We start from the raw sequence: 6,088 nt of genomic DNA, 5'->3' as shown, positions 1-6,088 counted from the left end.
TAATGCATTGCTCATGTGCTTTTAGTTCTGGTCAAGGTGAAGAGCATTTCACTTAGACTTATGCTTTGTTTGGGACGACTTTTTTACTGCTTTCTAAAACAGTCTTTTATAAGAATTTCTATTTCATTAAACTTTTGTATTGAAAAACAGTTTTAAAAAACAATAAGAAAGTCATCCCAAACGAAGCCTTACTGTGTTATGAGAAGGATTGTAGACTTTGTCGTGGGATGTTCATCAAAATAGTGAGGGCATTGTAAGAATAGAGAGTTGTATTGACGTTACTTATGATGATGATAGCCCATAAGGCTTTCTTACTATTTTTTAAAACAACTTATTAGTACAAAGAAATTTAAACTAAAAAAATTTGTACTAGAGAGTTGCTTCAAAAAATAGGAAGATTTGATATCTTTAATGAGAAGGATTTTGTTTGAGATGAAAAAGAATTCTATCCGAAGAAAAATCAGATACTTTGGTTTTGTTTGAGACGGCATTTTTATTGTTTTCTAAAATTTTTTTTGTTTAGAAAAATTGATTTAGAAAGCAACAAGAAAGCCATCTCAAACAAAACCTTAGCATATTTTGATAAAAAAAAAGTTGATACAAAGGCATTGTTCGGGACGGCTTTCTTGTTGCTTTTTAAATCAATTTTTTTTTTAACAAAAAAGTTTTGTATTAAAAAATTTATTTTAAAAAAATAAGAAGAAAACTATCTCAAACAAAATCAAAGTATCTGATTTTTCTTCCGATAGAATTCCTTTACATCTCAAACAAAATCTCTCTCATTATAGATATCAAATCTTAAACACTAAAAACTCGCATTAGTACGGGGTTTAGGGAGTGAATGTGTTACCATAAATAAAAAATAAAAAGAGCGTTTTTTTTATTATTTTTTTTTATAGTAACACATTCACTCCCTAAACCCCGAACTAATGCGTTTTTTTTTTTTTTTGGGTAAATTACTCACATATTTCTCAAAAGAGATGAATCTCAGCACGAGGAATCAAATGTACTTCACTATTATGTTGTTAGTGTAGCGAGATGAGAAGTACTGTACTGAGATCTCCAAAGGAACACAACTCTCCTTGGCCTATTGGTTGAGAGCTAAGGCTTCCAACTAAGAGGTCTAAGGTTCGAATCTCTGTGTATGCGTTGTGTGTGTGAGTTTGCCTTTAATGGCCTAAATGTCCCAAAAAAAAGATCTCCAAAGGACTAAATAAATAGCAAATCCTTTAATACTAATCCCCAAGCAATTATATAATATTCTAGCATGTGAGCAAATGATATTAAGATTATCGTACTTGTTTACGTTACTTGGCCTGCAGCAAGATTAGAAAAATCCGGGCAGCTGAGGATTATATATATAGAGAGAGATTTAAGTCAATTAAAATAAATTCATTTGCACATTAATTACTTATGTAAGACTCAAACTCAAGATCTTTCGGTTGGTAGTCAAAGCTCTCAACTAATAGATCATGGTGAATTGCATAGGATAAAATATCAGGAAGTAAAACATGCAACGAACATAAACAAGAAAAAATAGAATTGCAGCAAAAAGTAAAGAACACGAGGATTTAATGTGGAAAAATTCGAAACCGGGAGAAAATCATGGAGCCACACCACATTAAGAAACACATTATAAAAATATAGGAGAATTAGTACAATTATCTCTTCTCTCTCACTCTCTCCTTTATTCTATTCTCTTTTACATCGTTCTTACACAATAACAAATGAAGATATACAATCTATACCTTGAAGGGACACCACCCTCAAGAAAAAAGAGAAAGAAAAACTGCCCAACTAGTCTTACAGCAGTATAGTTCCAATGTTGAGCGCCACGGTGCTGAACTCTCTATCTCCAATATGCCTAATAGTTCTATAGTGCCAGATCTTGAGTGTTGTAGCCTTTGCTCTCTGTCTTTTCTCCAAGCGAAATATGCAGTGTCGGAGCGCTCGGATATGCAATGCCAGGGCTCTCGTGTACATAGTGATAGGGTGTTGTATGAATGCAAATACATTTTCGATTGCAAAACATTTAAAACCAAATAGGGGGAGGACCTCCCCACACCCCCAGGGAACACAATAAACTGAATTGAAGTCTATGATAATAGTAGAACTCAATTGGTGGACAATCATCTTCCACACGTAGTAACAGATACCTACTGAGTTGTTGGCACTTTCATTTTTTAAATTAGAAGCACAATGAAGTATAACACTTAATAATAAAGAATAATCTATATGCCTTTACAGAGACTAATATTAGTGTTTGATGTCTTAATTTATTAGCTTTTCAGAGGTAAGAAAATTATGTCAGCCGAGGCATGCATGGTGTCTGACTGTCTGCGACTCAGATACTATTTAATTTAGAAATATGATATATTTTTTATTAAAAATATAGTTCATGAATATTTATTGAGTATAATGATATAATTCGGACATCATTGTCTGGCAAAAAATGGAACCCATCAACCAATCTGATAAGAGAAAGGCAACAATTTGTTCTGATTCCGACAAAAATTATCTAGCAGCAGCTAATCAAATACTCATAAAAAATCATTGCAACAAATCAAACAGATAATTCGATTTTTTTTAGTTTTGTGATTTTGGTGAAGACAACTCTTTTAATCATTTGACAAATCGTAATAGAATAGGCTTGTGAGTTCCCAAATTTTCTATCATTTTTTTCTTTCCATAGCATATAAATTGACAACAAATCATTAATTTATAGAAAGGTCGGGGCTTGACATGCATCCCATCAATACTTTCAAATACTTGGAGGATATTTGACCTAAGCAGGTGACTTCTTAGATACGACATTAAGTTAGCTATGACAGTAAAGGTGAAGTCACGTTCATAAAATAAATGGGAGGTAGATTCAACACAAGTGTTGCATAACACACATTACAGATTAACAGAAATCCCCCTCTTAATCAAATTGTACGTCTACAGTCTTCAGACCATCAATAAGAGCCATCTAACAGTAAGTGGAATACCGTAACCATAGCGTTTGTGCCAAACTGAGTGATGTCAGCTTACAGAAGTAAGCTGCCTATAAAAGTATGTTAAATTTTTTTTTAAACCAAATTCTTGTCCATCACCACAATAAATGCAAACTGAATTATCTACAGTTATACTATTCAGAATTTCCAGAAGAGAGGATGTGTGACCCAATGGCACACTCTAGCCATTAACTTTTAGAATAACCTCAAGTCTAGTGTTAAGAGAGAACATATCACACAATGGAAGCATACTAGAAACTTTCACCAATCTCTTCCCAGTGATCCCAATAGAGAGAAATTAGGAAATTGTGAAATACATTAAAACTGAACATCTCTTTAGCCCACACCGCATGTTTACACAGATATTTCCAGAAATAGGTAGCTTTAGTAGGAGGAGGTTTTCACGGTGAAGTATATTTATATAAGAGCCATTTGGAGAGAAGAATGTTATTATTATACAACCTGATAATCAACGTACAATTATAGCTGAAATGAAGAGCATGTAAAGATGGGAGACCAAGTCCACCGTGATACTTTGGTTTGCAGGCGTTCTTCCAAGAGATCAGGTGCAATTTTTTGATAATAATATCTCCAAAATAAAGGAACTTAGCACAGAGTATATCAATTTGCTTAATAATAATTTTCGGTATAATAGAGCCGCAAATCCAATATGCAATAATATTCCAGATAGTAAACCCAAGGTACTGCAATCTGCTATCGAAGGATAAAGGTTTTGCTTTCCACCCAGATAGTTTGTGAATAACAACCTCCATCGGACCAGAAAAATCCACAAGTTTAAGATTATAGGGAGATATAGGGATACCCAGGTAAGTAATACAATCAGAGGAAGAGGGAATGTTCAGAGTGTTGCAAATGGCATCAACATTGGGACTATTTGGGGGAAGACTGATAAAACTCTTATCATAGTTAATATAAAGACCAGAAGCAGCAGAAAAAATATCCAACAATTGTCCAAAATTCACAAAATTATTAACCTCCACATTGCCAAAGAAGTGAAGATCATCAGCATATAATAAATGTTAAATGCAACAATAATCCACATTAGGAGCTTGGAAAGAGTTGATACAGGTCTCACCATCTAATAAACACAAAAAAGCATCCATAACAACACTAAAAAGAAAAGGACTGAGCAGACAACCTTATCTTATACCAGCAATAGAGGGGAAGAAACCTTATATGGCTCCATCAATACATAAAGAAAACCAAGCATCATTAATGCAGACATCTATCCATTTGATAAACATGCATGGGAAACCCTTTTGCAACATTCTAGCACATATAAATTCTCTGAAAATACTATCAAATGCCTTTTTAATATCAATCTTAACACACATGATGATGTTCTTGGAGGAGGTTCTGGAGTGAAATATATAATAGCTCTTTAGTAAGAATGATGTTGTCTGAAGAGACCCTCTTATGTATAAACCCAATTTGATTCCTTTTAATAATGAGAGGCATAATAGGTTTGAGACAGCTCACTAAGATTTTTGCAATGATTTTGTATATAGTGTTGCAAAGGGAAATGGGTTTGAAATACGCTAAGGAAGATGCATGGCTATTCTTGGGTATAAGAGTGAGGCAATAACCTTAACAACGTAGGGCAAGTATGCATTCTGGAAGAAGGATTTAATAGATTTGCAGATCGTGGGGCCAATTATCAACTAAGTTTTTTTTTGTAAAGTCAAAGTTGAAAGCATCCGGTCCAGGAGCCGAGTGAGAAGCTCCAGAAAAAATTGCCTGTTTAATTTCAAGATTTGTGATATGATTAGTGAGGGATCCAACCATATCAAGTGGTATAATATCCTTAGGAGGAAAGATGTTCATATCGAATAATTGTTGTTGGGGTTGGGGGTTGAAGAGATTTTGAAAGTGAGAGAAAGTAGCATTCACAACATCTTTATAAGAAGAGAAGGAAGTAGACATAGTGAGGGATAAGACAATTTTCCTGTAATTCTTCCTAATCTGAATTTTGGAGAAAAAGAACTTAAGATCATCTTCCCCATAAGAGATCCATTTAGTTTTAGCCCTTTGCATAATCCAGGAAGTCCAATTGGAGATGTCAACAGCAAGTTGACGACTAACATTCTTGAGGGCAACAGTAATTTCTTGATTGTTACAATCCATACTCATAATATTGAGGTATTCATCTTGCTTTTGATAAAGCTAAGAGCTTCCAGATGTTTGCCCAACTGAGTGGAATTAGCCCAATAATTCCCTTTAATAGTATATTTCAGTTGCTTAAACTTGTTGCAGAGATCAACCATAAGGTGAGTAGTGGGTTTGTTAGAGAGGATGGAAATAAGAGTTAACCAAAACCGGTCAATATTAGCCCAATAGTTCTTATAAAGAAATCTGTGATGAGAAATATTTCTTTCCCCATGTTGAAGCACAATAGGACAATGATCCGAGTAAGAAGGGCTTTTAACCACATAATGTGAGTTGGGAAAGGTAGCCAACCAATCATCATTTACCAGCATACGATCAAGCTTTATGTGGATGGGCTTATCCAATCTCTGATTAATCCAAGTATAAGGGTTGCTCACATAAGTAAGTTCTTTGAGATTCTTATTGAAAATAGCAGAATTGTAATCATGAAGATGGTTTTGAAGCAAGGCATTTCCCCCAAGCTTATCATATGGGAACCTACAACAATTGAAATCTCTCATAATAATCCAAGAATAATTTGTAATACGAGCAATCGATTTGATATCCTCCCAAAGAATTTTCCTCTTATCTTGATTGTTGTTGTTCCCGTAATTAGATAATAATATTTATGGTATACTTCAGAACAACAAATTCTATTGCAATCAGGGGAAAGGGTTCCTTTGGCAGTTCTTTCTACTGAGCCCGTTTACTCCTCGAGATGCTGCTTTGATTCTGCTTAAGCTCTTTTTGATCTCCTCTAGGTATTGTTTGTGTATTTTGTATACACATAACTCCGAGTCTTGTTTCAAATTTTGATCTTTCCTTTACTTTGTAATTTTCCTTTACTTTTTGTGCTCTTTTTTTCAGTTGTAACCAGGGGCGGAACTATGAAGAGCTTAGGGGGGGCAATTGCCCCCCCCCCCTAA

The sequence above is a fragment of the Dendrobium catenatum genome, unplaced genomic scaffold (genome assembly GCF_001605985.2).
Source record: "Dendrobium catenatum unplaced genomic scaffold, ASM160598v2 fragScaff_scaffold_652, whole genome shotgun sequence".
In the NCBI taxonomy this organism is placed as follows: domain Eukaryota; kingdom Viridiplantae; phylum Streptophyta; class Magnoliopsida; order Asparagales; family Orchidaceae; genus Dendrobium; species Dendrobium catenatum.
This window is presented reverse-complemented; position numbering follows the sequence as displayed.